The following is a 14,708-nucleotide window of genomic DNA, read 5'->3' as shown; positions in this document are numbered from 1 at the left end:
AACGGTATCTCTGAAAACATATCTTTAAATGAAGCATGACATTCCAAACTCTCTGTTTATATTCTGCTGTTCAATGTCATGTCCCAGCTCATCAGTCCAACTAAATACCTTCACGAGGTGCCACTAGCGTCACAGGCAGAGCCCAGTGCTTTGTGATGAGAACCATTGTGATGTCATCAGCTGCTGATGTCACACCTCCTATCGCGTGCCCTTGGCAACCAAGATCAAATCAGTGTGCAGTATGACGAGGGAAGGAAAAGAGGTGCACCGGGGCTCGAGGCGGCAAGATGGACGCCGAAAAAACCCGTCTCCCATCAGACTCTTGGTGACGTGTCAAACCCTGTCACTGAGGAGTCAGTCATCCAGTAGACTTCTGCTTACAGGCAACAGGTAATTCTGAGCGCTTCGGCATAGCCGGGATATGATTAATTCAAAACGGTATAGACTTTTGGTGGTACTGTAGTGAAGACTCTGAGCCGTACAGCACATAATTATGCTGCGTCACACTCTTTGTGAATGTCCCTCAAAAGGTGCAGGCCATAACATTACAAAAGTCATGTTTGTAGATGGCTGTCTGCTCCCCGGAGGTGGCGGTATGCACCTACCGTGGCCTGGCCTCTTTGAGACGGCGTGTCATTCTAGCCGTTGGTAGGTGTCTAGCACCTTAAATGTGTACATTGGTTATTTAACTAATTACGTACCTTAGTTAATTAATGTATTGAATGTAGCTTTCCCTTTAGGAACAGTGGCAGTGGATTTGAAGGAGCAGACAGTAATCCTAGGACCACTTCATGGTCCCTGCCGGTTCCCCTAATGTCTTTCCTTGACGTCCCTTTCGAAGGTTTTTAAAAAATAAGTTGACATTTAGGCAATGCAAACACAGCAGTGGAAGTCAACTGTCCTTCGCCGGCCACCATCACAGTGGTTGCAGCTACTAATATGATTGAGGCAGGAGGTTTTGCAAAATACAGGGCAACCAGTCAGTTTGCATAAGAATCGACTGGTTTGTGAACTGTCCCTCCTTCCTTCTCTATGGTCAGTATTCCAAGTTAGGGAAACCGGAAGTAACAAAGGCAACAATTCACTGCGGGCTTAAGGGTCGCAATGCTTAACTGAAGTGCAATGGTAGACCTATTCCTAAATATTTTGTCTTAAATGTACTTTCCCAAGGAGAAAAGTAGTCTTTCACACTGTCAATGACCTACACTCAAGACTAGTAATAGGCTTTGAAGGTTTATTTCTTCTGAGAGATTCGGCACTGTGACCATTTTAGAGGCATATTCCAACTTTTGTGTTGCAGTCTTCGACATCTTGTGGGTACCTCATAAAACAAATGATAAAAAGTGATAACATCACCCCATGGAATAGAGCAATATGGTGGTCAAATACCCTATTTTAATTTTTCCAAATGCTCACTTCCTTGCAAAAGTAGAACCCATTTTTATTATAGGTGTGTGCAACGTGATTTTTGATGGAAAAGAGTGTAAAGACGCTTATTTTCACCATTAGCAAAATTTGTGAAGTTCCAGGACTACCTTTGCCTCTGATTTTTTTCCATATTGCAAAACTAATGTGGTTTGCGAGACAACACAACAGGAGGGATGCAGTATAGTTGCATAACGATTACCCGATAATTTCTCTCATAATGATCGTTTTCTGATAATGTTTCCCTTACAGAAGGTCAGCAAAATGCGGACATCTGTGAACTTTAGGTGCTGTGCGCTAGGGAGTATGAGGCAGTTTGTTGGGAAGGTAATATGTACATGTTGTAGTTTGTGCAGTGGCTTAGTAATTAATTTTGTTTGTTCTTTGTCCATCCTAATTGGTCTGTTCAGTGCTAACTGATGCAGGTGGTTGTAGGTGAGGCCCACCGGCACTTATTTTTGGGGACCAGCACTTATTTTTCCTCAACGGCCTTGGACCTAGAGCAAGACAGAGTACAAAACACAAAAGGGGGAAGAGGAGGAGGAAGAGAAAGATGGAAAAACTGAGAGAAACAAAGGAGGGATAAAAAAGAACCTGAAAGAGTGAAATAAAGTGTCGGGGAGTGACTGGTAGTGGATGAAAGAGCCATGATGTGGAATCAAGGCTACACAGTATTGCTATTTTGCACCCCTAACATTAGACAGTCTTCTGACCAAACCTTTGGGCCCCAGCACTTAATATGTTATAAATTCAGCACTTGGTCTGTTGTTGTTGTAAGGCCAGTAAACGACTGCTACCATGAAAGTCCAAGATCCTCTAGTAGACTGGTGAGAATCATTCTTACCTTGCACCCTGACTCTAACATGACACCTCATGCGCCCCAAAAAGTGAATAGATTACTTAATTCTGAGAAGACCTCCGCAAACATATCAGAAAGCAGGCTATGTCTGTCCTTTTCATGCCTTTCATTCCTGTCAGTCATTCCATAAAAATGGCAAATATGATTCAATGATCGAAACAATATTATTAAAACATTCTATTGAATTTTATGTAGTTTAATTTCCAACCAAACCTTCATTTGAGGCTCCTTAAACCCACACCGGGAACGACACCTGTACCAAAAGTCGTCTTGTTTGGTTTTTAAAGGAGGTGCATGTCTGAGGCGCTATTCATAATTCCTAAAATATATCATAATATCATTATCATAATATAATCTAACACAGTTTCCATGCACATGCACCTTTTCAAAGAGCAAGGAGCCTGCTTTGTAAAACCCTGCCAGAAGCTCCACCCCCACTTCGCCATGCCCTCATTCTACTCTTACTGTCAACAAAATAAGGAACCCTCTTTTGTCTTCATAATGCGTGCACATGTACCAGGCTGGAGTTCAGTTTTTAAAGCATATGACTGTCCACCCTAATCTGTCATAAACATATTTTAAAAGGCTTTTTTTCTATTTATTTATACTATGTCATTGTGTTCCAAAGTACATATTACTTATCACTTATCATTATTCAAAGTGTCCCAAAATAAACCATTGATTGATTGAAAATGGTGAGATATCCAAATAGTGTGGGCAATAGTTGGGGCACACACTGCGGATTCTCTTTAGTTTATGTTTTCCTGTTTGCCTTTTCCTTATAGATTTTTCAGGAAAATTGTGATGGCTCTGAACTCTACCTCACACCCTTCAAGGAAAATGGGGCTGATAGGAGACGAGGTAAGAAAGAGCTCAATGCTAGAATAATTTCCTTTCTTCAGTCAACATCTGACAGTGGGAAATCATGCAGCTATACTTGTGTTATCCATCTGAGATGCGTACTGATTTTTAGATTGTAAGCAGGAACATGTTATTCTCAGTCAATCAATCAAATTCACTTTATTCTTTTTTTTTGCATTAAACCATAAAAATATTATAAAACACTTAATTATATTAAAAAAAATAACATAATTGGCAGGTCTTACTTTAAAAGTAACTTATCCAGTACATATTCAACAACAATGTATGAAAACGTGAGTGGATGCCAAGTCTTTAAAAGGGAAAAAGGAAAGCACGGGAACCCAAGCTGTACAAGATGGTCCCCAGCCCTACATACTGAAACACGTTGCACTCACTTAAGAGCCATTATCGGTTAGTCACAGCAGGCTCTAAGCCTCACTGATGATTTTAAACAGTTAAGAATGTAAAAAATGGTGTTACCAGATAACATTTGTAAAAAGATAAAAGCTGGTTGCACCTGCTTAAAATCGAATTATTTCAAGATGGGAATAATAACATTTGTCTGGGGGATCTTGTAAAAATTACAAAACAAAAAAATGAAACATCCTGTGCAGACTTACCGACAGAGCCACGGGATTCTAAGCTCTGACCTCTTCTACACCCATGTGGCTGTGCGAACAGGAGGTGGAAGGGATCAAAACGAAACCTAGTTAATAAAAAACTAGTGTAAGCTCTAAGGGCCCTAAAAGATACGGCTCAGTAAATTGTACAGTTTTCAGAATAACAAACCTATGAACCCTAGGTTTCCTCAGCTTACACTCCTCCCTTTTCAAGGGTCCTCTGCTTAAAAAAGGTCTCCTTTACCCAGCCTAAATCTTTCTTGTGCACAAATTCCGGGTTGGTGAATAGTTCAGCTCTTCCCAACCTCCCAAAGCATTTCCTAATGTAATTGAGCCACAGGATATAATGGGCGTGGCCAAGGCCCATACACTCCTTTAAAAATAATTTACTTAAGGTTTGTCCCTGGTGCAACCAGAGCTTCAACCACAGTGTTAGAGGGCGAAGAGCCAACAGGTCCGAGAGATAAGATATCCCCAGCTCTTCATGAACCACTAAGCTTGAGATCCCCTGGGGCACACATAAAAGGCGTTTTAGGAAATTATTTTCTCCCACTTCAGGGGTGTGGAATTAAAGCACAAGTTACTTACCTTCAGTAACAATATATCTGTAAGAAACATTAGTAGTGATATATTCCTAACCTTAGAATTAGCCCTAGGAGTCAGACTGGATCCGGAAAGTTTTCGGCAGCAGTACCCCTGCGCGTCGGTAGGTGTCGTCGTGCAGCTTCCTAGGCGTCGTCGCCGAGATGATGTGGCTGGAGCTACTTAGACGCGCCCACGCGCCTACGTCAGTTCTGTACACGACTTTCCGCGCCAGGAACGCAGAGCCATGCAAGAAACTGACCACAGGTGCCATGAAACCAGGACCCTGAAAGGGATGACCTTAACCCTAGAAATCAGTTTGCAGAATGGGGAGGATGGGTGGGGCGGTAAGGAATCTATCACTACTAATGTTACTTACAGATACATCGTTACCGAAGGTAAGTAACGTGCATCTGAAAGATATACGTAGTGATAGATTCCTTACCTTAGAATAGATACCACAGCAATACCAACCCCGGTGGTGGGTCTGCGAACCAAGATCACACCAGGAAGTCCTGGAGAACAGAACGGCCAAAGAAGCCATCTCTCCGGACTTGGCTGTTCAGGTAGTAATGCTTCGTAAACGTGTGCAGTGAGGCCCGTGTAGCTGCCTGACAGATGTCATGCAAGGGAACTCCCCGTCCCAAAGCAGTAGTGGATGCCATCGCCAGGGTAGAATGGGCGCGTAGCCACACTGGAGGCTCCTTTTTAGCCAAAGAATAACACGCCTTAATGCACAGAATGACCCACCGAGAGATGGTCCGCTTGTGCACGGCCCAACCTTTCTCGCCGCCCAAGTAGCCAACAAAGAGCTGGTCATCCACCCAGAACTATTGTGGGTGGTTGAGGTAGAATGAGAGCACACGTTTTGTGTCCAGATGGTGGAGCCTCTCCTCATCTTTTGAGGGATGCGGAGGCAGAAAGAAGGTGGGCAAAGTGATGGTCTGCCCGATGTGAAAGGCAGTGACAACCTTTGGCAGAAAAGATGGACGAGTCCTTAGAACAACTTTGTCCAGATGGACAGAGAGAAAAGGAGGTTAGGAAGAGAGAGCCTGGAGCTCACTCACTCTTCTGGCAGAGGTGATAGCCACCAGGAAAGCTGTCTTTAAAGTAAGAAGATGAAGAGGACAAAGGGAGCACACATCAGATATGTCAGAACCATGTTCAAGTCCAACTGAGGCATTATGAAAGGAACAGGAGGGAAAAGATGAGTAATGCCTTTTAAGAATCTATTTACAGCAGGGGACTTGAAAAGGGAAGGCAGATCTGGAAGCCGTAAAAATGCTGAAATGGCTGAGAGATAGCCCTTGATAGTGCCCAGAGCAGAGCCCTGCTGGGCCAAAGAATGGAGAAATAGAAGGACCTCTGAAAGACGGGCAGAAAGGGGATCCACAGCCTTTGCTGTACACCATGCCACAAATGTATTCCACTTGCAGGTGTATACTGTCTTAGTGGAGGGACACCTAGCTGCCAAGATTACATAACAAACTTTGGGAGGCAGGTCAAAAGACATTAACTGCTCAATCTCCATGCAAGGAGGTGGAGTCTGGACAGGTTCGGGTGGAGGATTCTCCTGAAGAGCCAGTCGGATCGGGGGATCGATAGCCATGATGAGTAGCTCGGGATACCATACTCTTCGAGCCCAGTCTGGAGCCACAAGAATGACCTGGGCCCGGTTGTGCTGGATCTTCTTCAGCACTCTGGGTAGAAGTTGTATAGGCAGAAAGGCATATAGTAGACCGCAACTCCACTCGCAATGAAAAGCGTCGCCTAGCGAGTGCCGCCTTGAAAATTCCAACGTGCAGAACTGATGACATTGCGCGTTCTCTTCGGTGTTGAATAGATTTAATCAAGGCTCTCCCCACTGCTGAAAGAGACCTTACACCACGTCCGAGTTCAAATGCCATTCGTGATCCATCATGCACCGGTGGCTGAGTTTGTCCGTCCTGGTGTTCAGAGAACCTGCCAGGTGTTGACCCACCAGGGAAATGCCCTGATGTTCCAGCCATGTCCAGAGGCTCAGAGCCTTCTGACATAGGGTCCACGACCCCACCCTGTCCTGTTTATTGCAGTACCACATGACGGAAGTGTTATCTCTGAACACCTGCACTACTCTACCCTTGACGGAGGGAAAGAATGCCTTCAGTGCAAGTCGGATCGCCCGAAGCTCCAGAAGGTTTATATGGAGCCGGGAATTCACCGGAGACCAGAGTCCTCTGATCTCTGCCTCTCCCATGTGGCCGCCGCATCCCAGAAGGGACACGTCCCTCACAACTGTGTGTTCGGTTGAGGAAGGGAGAGGGATCTGCTATTGATCCAACCGCGATTCGTGAGCCACCACTGCAATTGTCGTGCAGTGCCCTCCGAGATCTGGATGCGATCGGACAGGTTGCCCTGATGCTGTGCACACCGGAACTTCAGGTCCCACTGCAGAGCCCGCATATGCCATCTGTCATGATCCACTAGCAGGATGCAGGAGGCCATCAGGCCCAGTAGCCGGAGGGTCATCCTGACCGAACCCCGGGATAGAGGCTGAAAGATCTGAATCATAGCCTGAATATCCCAGACTCGCTGCTCGAGAGGATAAACCCAAAACTGCACCAAGTCCAGAAATGTTCCGATGAAGAGGAGCTTCTGAGAAGAAAGCAGGTGTGACTTTGGCACGTTGATGGAGAACCCCAGCAAATGCAGGAGGTCCGCTGTAGTTTGGAGGTGGGAGACGACTGCCTGGGGTGAACCCGCCTTCAACAACCAGTCGTTGAGATACGGGAAGACTGAAACCCCTGATCTGCGCAGACGAGCTGCGACTACCGCCATCACTTTTGTGAACACCCGAGGGGTGCTGGTAAGGCCGAAGAGGAGCACGGTAAACTTAAAGTGCTTGTGGCCTACCGTGAACCGCAGGTAACGTCGGTGGGCCGGCAGGACGGTGATGTAGAAATATGCGTCCTGCAAGTCCAACGCTACCATCCAGTCTCCAGGGTCGAGGGCAGACAAGACCTGAGCTAGCGTCAACATCTTGAAATTCTCCTTACAGAGGAAGCGGTTGATGTTCCTGAGGTCCAAGATAGGACGCAGGCCCTTGTCCTTCTTGGGCACCAGAAAGTAGTGGGAATAACAACCACGATCTACATCTGGCCCAAGAACGCGCTTGAAGGCCCGCTTGGCCAAGAGGGCCGTGACTTCCTGCTAAAGAAGTGCAAGATAGTTCCCAAACATGCGGTGGTACTGAGGTGGCATGGCTGGAGGGGTAGTCTCGAAGGGGAGGGAGTATCCCCTTCGGACAATTTGCAGCACCCACTTGTCCGAGGTGATGTTGCGCCGGGGGGGAGATGGTGGCGAATTCTGCTGCCCACTGGCGTTTGATCGGCATGAAAGTTCAGACTAGGAAGGCTTTGCAGTGGATGCTGCGGGGGTGGAGGTTGACTGACCCACCAGCTGGCCCCCAGAACCTACTCGGTGGTTCCCACGTCCACGCTGAGGATGTTGCTGCGCAGGCCTGTGGATCTGGAACAAACGTGTTGGGGCACCCCTTCCGTGGCCAGGAAAGGAGCAAAAAGCTGAAGGTGGAGGAGGGCGAGTGGCAGACAGGCTCCATCAGAGTGTTCTGGACATCCCCTGAGAAGTCAGTTGTCCTCAGCCAGGCGTGGCGACGAAGCGCCATCATCGTGGAAATCGCCCTGCCCAGCGAGTCGGCGGTATCAAGCCCACAACGAATGGTAAACTTAGCTGCGTCTCTACCCGCTGCTATAGCTTGGGAGAGTACTGTCCTTGCCTCCTCCGGACAGTTGGGAAGCACCTGTACAACTGTATCCCACACAGAGTGGGAATAACGGCCCAAGAGGCATGCAGTGTTCACCGACCGCAGCCCTAAGCTGGCAGATGAAAACAGCTTCCTGCCAAGCTGCTCAAGCTTCTTGGATTCCCTATCCGGAGGTGCGGAAGGGAAAGCGCTCTGGGAAGCAGAGGCTTGGACAACCAAGCTCTCAGGAGTGGAGTGTTGGGAGGGAAAAAGGGGTTGTGACACAAGGAGGGTACAAAGTTCCCCGATAGGAATGTGAAGAACAGTGTGTGTATAGTGTAGAGGACAGAAGAAAGGGGGGGGAATTCCCTTTTTGGAACTAAAACCCTCACACACCCAGCAAGCTGGGTGTCATGCTTCATCATATGGGTACTGCTCCTCGTCAGACTGGCGCTGCAATATCTGACGGGCTCCCTTAAAGGGGCTCTTTATCGGAGATCTTTTGTACCGGCCATATGGTGCATGCGTGTAAGAGGGCAGGAGGAAGTGTTGTCGTGAAGTGAAGGTGGGTTAAAAAGAGGTGAGTCAATCCACAATGAACTTTATTGGCGTGGTTGACTCCCTTGGTTAAAAAGGGTGGGAGGGGAGATATATACCGGTGAAGATTCACAGTAAAATATCTACAACCCTCAGGTCAGGTCAACATGTTTCTTGCCGTCATGGCAATTCTTCAGGACCTAAGTGCTCAGTACTACACAGTGAAAAAATATATACAAGTAGTATAAATTACAACCTCATTCTGTAGGTCAGTAAATGGGCAGGCCGAATGGTCCTACTCTAGTGATACTCTAGTATCACTAGACCCTGGGAGGTTCCCTAAGGTGCCCCGCAGACTGCTCCCGTGGGACCGGCACAATCGGGTATGGTACCTTGGCGGCGCGCAGTCCAGGCCGTCCAAACCTACCCCCACGTACAGCGCCTGGTCAGGGCGCGGAGCAGCTGGTCAAATTTCCCCCCCCCTTTCTTCTGTCCTCTACACTATGCACACACTGTTCTTCACATTCCTATCGGGGAACTTTGTACCCTCCTTGTGTCACTAGTTGTTCGGACTTGTACACTGGACCCCGTTAAACATAGTCCTCCACGGTTCCCCCTTTTGTTGATAGGGAAAAAGGGGTCACCTGGAACAGGGCCCAAAAGAACATCCGAAAGTGTGTCATTAAAAGGCAGCCAGGGCTCCTAAGAGGTTGCCCCCGGCTGAAGCACTTCTGTCAGTAGGTTAGTTCTGACGGCCACTGTGGGGAGTTCGAGGTGGAGGGCCTCGGCCGCCCTATGCAACACCACTGCGTAACTAGCCCCCTCCTCCGTAGCCACGGTAGGAGGAGACAGCATGCCATGGTCAGGTGAGGTGTCAACACCACTGGCATCCCCCTAATCCTCTGCCCAGTCTGGTTCATAATCACACTGTTGTGTAAGAGGGCCCTCACAGTCCTCCCTTTCCTCTGAAGTCTGTGAAACAGGCTGAAAATAAGGAGGACGGACGTAGGGGTAGAAAGGCCTGATCGGCGTCGGGTCCGGTTCAGGGCTGAAACCGGGGTCGACGTCGGCGGTAGCACTGGACGACGTCAATCAATCAATCAATCAATCAATCAGAGCATTTATATAGCGCACTACTCACCCGGAGGGTCTCAAGGCGCTAGGGGGGGGGAGGGTCCGCTACTGCTCGAACAGCCAGGTCTTGAGCTGCTTCCTGAAGGCAAAGTGGTCCTGGGTCAGGCGGAGGTGGGTCGGGAGGGAGTTCCAAGTCTTGGCGGCCAGGTAGGAGAAGGACCTTCCTCCTGTGGTGGCTCTTCGGATGCGGGGGACGGCGGCGAGTGCGTGGCCGGTCGATCGAAGCTGGCGTGTAGGAGCGTAGAAGTTGAGGCGGCTGTTGAGGTATCCTGGGCCTTGGTTGTGTAGGGCTTTGTGTGCGTGGGTGAGGAGACGGAAGGTGATTCTCTTGTTGACCGGGAGCCAGTGCAGATCTCTCAGGTGTCCGGAGATGTGGCTGCGACGGGGGATGTCCAGGATGAGTCGTGCTGAGGCGTTCTGAATCTGCTGGAGTCTCTTCTGGAGTTTGGCGGTGGTTCCGGCGTAGAGGGAGTTGCCGTAGTCCAGACGGCTGGTGACAAGGGCCTGGGTGACCGTCTTCCTGGTCTCGGGGGGGATCCACCGGAAGATCTTACGTAGCATGCGCAGGATGTTGAAGCACGACGAGGAGACGGCGTTGACTTGTCTGGTCATGGAGAGGGAGGAGTCCAGGATGAAGCCCAGGTTGCGTGCGTAGTCTGTTGGTTTGGGTGCGCTGCCCAGGGCGGGGGGCCACCAGGAGTCGTCCCAGGCGGAGGGTGAGGATCCCAGGATGAGGACTTCCGTCTTGTCCGAGTTCAGTTTCAGGCGGCTGTTCATCATCCACTTGGCTACGTCTGTCATCCCTTCGTGTAGGTTGGCTCTGGCGGTGGCGGGGTCGTTGGTGAGGGAGAGGATCAGCTGGGTGTCGTCGGCATAGGAGATGATGTTGAGGTTGTGTTGGCGTGCGATGGCTGCGAGGGGGCTCATGTAGACGTTGAAGAGGGTTGGGCTGAGCGAGGAGCCTTGAGGAACGCCGCAGATGACTTCGGTGGCTTCTGATCTGAACGGGGGGAGGCGGACTCTCTGTGTCCTTCCGGCAAGGAACGAGATGATCCATTCCAGTGCCTTCTCCTGGATTCTGACGTTGCTGAGGCGCTGCACTAGGGTGCGGTGGCAGACAGTGTCGAAGGCCGCGAAGAGGTCTAGGAGGATGAGGGCCGCTGTTTCTCCGTTGTCGAGCAGAGCTCGGATGTCATCGGTGGCTGCGATTAGGGCGGTCTCGGTGCTGTGGTTGGCCCGGAAGCCAGACTGCGAGAGGTCGAGGGATCCGTTCGTCTCTAGGAAGGCGGCCAGCTGCTTGTTGATGGTCTTCTCGATGATTTTTGCAGGAAACAGGAGCAGCGAGATGGGGCGGTAGTTCTTGAGGTCGGTGGGGTCGGCTGATGGCTTCTTTAGTAGAGCGCTGAGTTCGGCGTGCTTCCAGCTCTCCGGGAAGGTAGCGGTGTCGAAGGAGGTGTTGATGATGTCCCGCAGGTAGGGTGCGATGACAGCGTCGGCCTTGTTGAAGACGTGGTGAGGGCAGGGGTCGGTCAGAGATCCGGAGTGGATGGAGTTCATCGTGCGGACGGTGTCTTCGGTGCTGATCGGGGTCCAGGCGCGGAGGGTGGTGGTGGGGGGCGGTGGTTCGGTCATGACGTGCGTCGGTTGCGTGCTGAAGCTGTTGTGTATGTCCGCGATCTTGTTGTGGAAGTAGGAGGCGAGGGAGTTGCAGAGGTCTTGTGAAGGGGTGATGTCGTTGTTTCCGGCGTTGGGGTTGGAGAGCTCTTTAACGATGTTGAAGAGTTCCTTACTGTTGTGGGCGTTGTTGTCCAGTCGTTCCTTGAATGCAGTTTTCTTGGTGGCGTGGATCAGTTGGTGGTGTTTACGGGTGGCGAGCTTGAGGGCAGTCATGTTGTTCGGTGTTGGGTCTCTGCGCCAGGCTTTCTCGAGGGCTCGACAGTTCTTCTTGGAGCTCTTGAGTTCGTCTGTGAACCATGGGGCTTTCTTGCTGCCGGGTCTGCTAGGCGGGGTCTTCAGAGGGGCAAGGTCGTCTGCGCAGTTGCTGATCCACTTCGCGAGGTTGGTGGCCGCCTGGCTTGGGTTTGTTGCGCTGGTGGGGGGGTTCATGCTCAGGGACCTCGCGAGCTGGTCGGCTGTGATCTTGTTCCAGCTTCTGCTTGCAACCTGTTGCTGGTGGTGGTGGGTCGTGGTCCTTTTGAAGCTGAAGTGGACGCAGCTGTGGTCCGTCCAGTGGAGTCCGGTGGCGTGGCTGAAGGTGACGTCCTTGCTGGATGAGAACACGGGGTCGAGTGTGTGACCGGCGTAGTGGGTGGGGGTGGTCACCAGCTGCTTGAGACCGAGGTTTGCGAGGTTGTCCAGCAGGGTGGTGGTGTTGCGGTCGTTGTTGTTCTCCAGGTGGAAGTTGAGGTCCCCGAGGAGGATGTAGTCAGCGGAGAGGAGGGCGTGCGGGCTGATGAAGTCGGCGATGTCTTCGCTGAATTGTGTGCGTGGTCCCGGGGGTCTGTAGATGAGGGTGCCTCTGAGGGTGGTCTTGGGGTTGATGTGAATCTGGAAGTGCAGGTGTTCGGCGGGAGCGAGGGTGTCGTCGGTGTTGGTCGTGACGCGGATGGTGTTCCTGTGGATGATGGCGATGCCTCCTCCTGTCTGGTTGACGCGGTCCCGCCGGATGATCTTGTAGCCGTCCGGGATGGCGATGGCGATGTCGGGCGCTGAGGAGGCGTTCATCCAGGTTTCCGTGAGGAAGGCGACGTCTGGGGCTGTGGTGTCGAGCAGGTTCCAGAGCTCGACGGCGTGTCTGTGGATGGAGCGGGTGTTGAGCAGGATGCACTTGAGGTGGTTGCTGATGGTGCTTGGCTTGGTCGGTGCTGGTGTAGTGTAGGTCCGGGTGCAGGTGAACTTGCAGGAGTGGCAGCTGAAGGGTCCGTGGGTGTGTCTCGGGGTGGCTCGATAGCAGCCCGGGATTCGACCGGCGTTGAGTGCGTAGAGGTCGGTGGCGTTGTAGGTCCAGCGGGTGGGCTGGTGTCGGCGGGAGCCAGGGGTCCTGGCCCTGGGTGCGGTCCAGGCGCGGTCTAGGCGCGGACGGGCGCAGACGGGCTTACCTTTGGTGCGCCTTCGGCGCCCAATCGGCGCGCCCGCTGCGTGTCAACGCTGCGCGTGCGCACGGTCGCCATTTATGGCGAAGTGCAGGGAGGGAGGAGCAGCTGGGAGGCGGGAGCGGGGAGGGCACGGAAGGAAGGGGGCGTGTCCACACTCCCGGCGGCGGGAAGCGGGGAGCAGGGCGGGTGGGCGCGGGGGAAACTGCACAGGGGGGGCAACAACACAAGAAAAAGGCAAATAAAGGATATGAATACAATTACAATACCATTAAACAGTACGTCAAAGGTGGTGCCGGAGGAGGGGTCAACACCGGTGGAGGTGTTATGAGGTCAAGCGGGTCGCCCGGATCCAGGGTGGCCTGCGGCTCCGAAGCCACGGCAGCGCTGGGCTGGAGCCCCTGGCGAAGAATGGACAGGACCCGCAGTAGGGCCCACAGGTGCACTGGCGGGACCAGACAGCCCGTAGGGTCGTGCCATGGCAGCAAGAAATTCTTGCACCTGAGCAGGCAAATTATGTCTCTTTACCCCGCAGTCTTTCTTCCCGCATTTCAAATCCGATCCGATTTCAAATCCAACACCTTCCCCCCCCTCCGCAAGTCGTTGTTCCGACTTGCAGAGTAATGGTATGCGGAATCACAATGCGGTCGTGGTAACGACTGCGTTGTGAGTCCATGCGGGGAGATAGTTTCGGGGTAAACATTGTTTACCAAGCAGGCGTGGCCGATGGACCCTGAAAGGGCGGGTAGGCCGGTGGCGACATATCAGGCTCCGCCATAGCCGCGGGGTGGCACCACCCGCACCCTCAGCTGCGTTGCGCGAAGGGCGATGGGAAGTCGAAGAGCAAAAACCCTCGGGGAGAGGGGTTGGCCTAACGGCTAAGGCGCTCGACCTCGGACCTGGGGATCTGGGTTCGAGTCTCGGTAACGACGCCAAAAAAAAAACCCTGTGATTCTGGGCAAATCACTTAATCTCCCCGTGCCTGAAATGAAAGTGTGTCCTCATGTAACGTAACTGGTGCTATGTAAAGCACTCTGATAACTGATTCGGTTCGGTTCTAGTTCGCGCTATATAAAACTCTGCAAAAAAAAAAAAAAAAAGAAAATGCTTCTTCGACTTCTTCTTGGAATGCTTCCACTTACCTGACCCCAAGTGCAAAGACTTAGATCCAGAGGAACGATGTTGACGACTCCGCGACCCGTCCCTCGACCTCCCATGGGACCGGGGTCTTGAGCGGCACGGAGCCGACTGCCAGACTTCCAGCAACTTTCGGGACTGCTCCTGCAAAGTCTTCGGTGCCATGGCTCGGCAGTCGGGGCACAACTTGGAGTCGTGGTCGCGCCCCAGGCAGTAGAGACGCACGGGGTGTGGGCCCGCCACCGACATCATGCATTGAAAGTCCCCACTGTACTTAAAGTGGGGAATCCCTGCGATACCTGAAGTCGATCGACTCGAAGAAGTTAGACAAAAGGCCACAAAAAATACACTTAAAAAGTGACTGGGGGTGCTTGCTCTTCCCGGATCTGTGCTTGCTGGCGCGGAAAAAGAAAGAACTGACGTCAGCGTGCGTGCGCACGTCTAAGTAGCTCCAGTGATGTCATCTCGGCAACAACAATGCCAACGACGCACGCGGAGCCGCACGACGATGCCTACTGACGCGCAGGGGTACTGCTGACGGAAACTTTCCGGATCCAGTCTGACGCCTGGGCATAATTCTAAGGTAAGGAATCTATCACTACATGTTTCTTTCAGATTAAAATATGTACTTGTCCATGGGGCGAGTTGCTTCATAAATCTACATGTCCTGCAACAAAATCCACTTGTTCCTAATGTGCCATGTAATGCAATAACAAAAA

At 51.4% G+C, this 14,708-nt stretch overlaps 1 protein-coding gene across 6 annotated transcripts in view; it reads left to right on the top strand.

Moving 5' to 3' along the window:
• Positions 1–247: 247 nt before the first annotated feature.
• LIMS2 (LIM zinc finger domain containing 2) overlaps positions 248–14,708 on the top strand; it is a 470,048-nt gene continuing 455,587 nt past the window's right edge. For all 6 annotated transcript variants that reach the window (XM_078666051.1, XM_078666055.1, XM_078666054.1 and 3 more), the window contains exons 1-2: positions 248–390; positions 3,070–3,145. The gene's annotated coding sequence lies outside the window, so the exon portion shown is untranslated. The remainder of the gene's footprint in view (positions 391–3,069; positions 3,146–14,708) is intronic.

This window comes from Lissotriton helveticus, chromosome 11 (genome assembly GCF_964261635.1).
Source record: "Lissotriton helveticus chromosome 11, aLisHel1.1, whole genome shotgun sequence".
NCBI lineage: Eukaryota > Metazoa > Chordata > Amphibia > Caudata > Salamandridae > Lissotriton > Lissotriton helveticus.
Note: the sequence above shows the minus strand (reverse complement) of the source record. Positions and strands in the feature narration are given on the sequence as shown.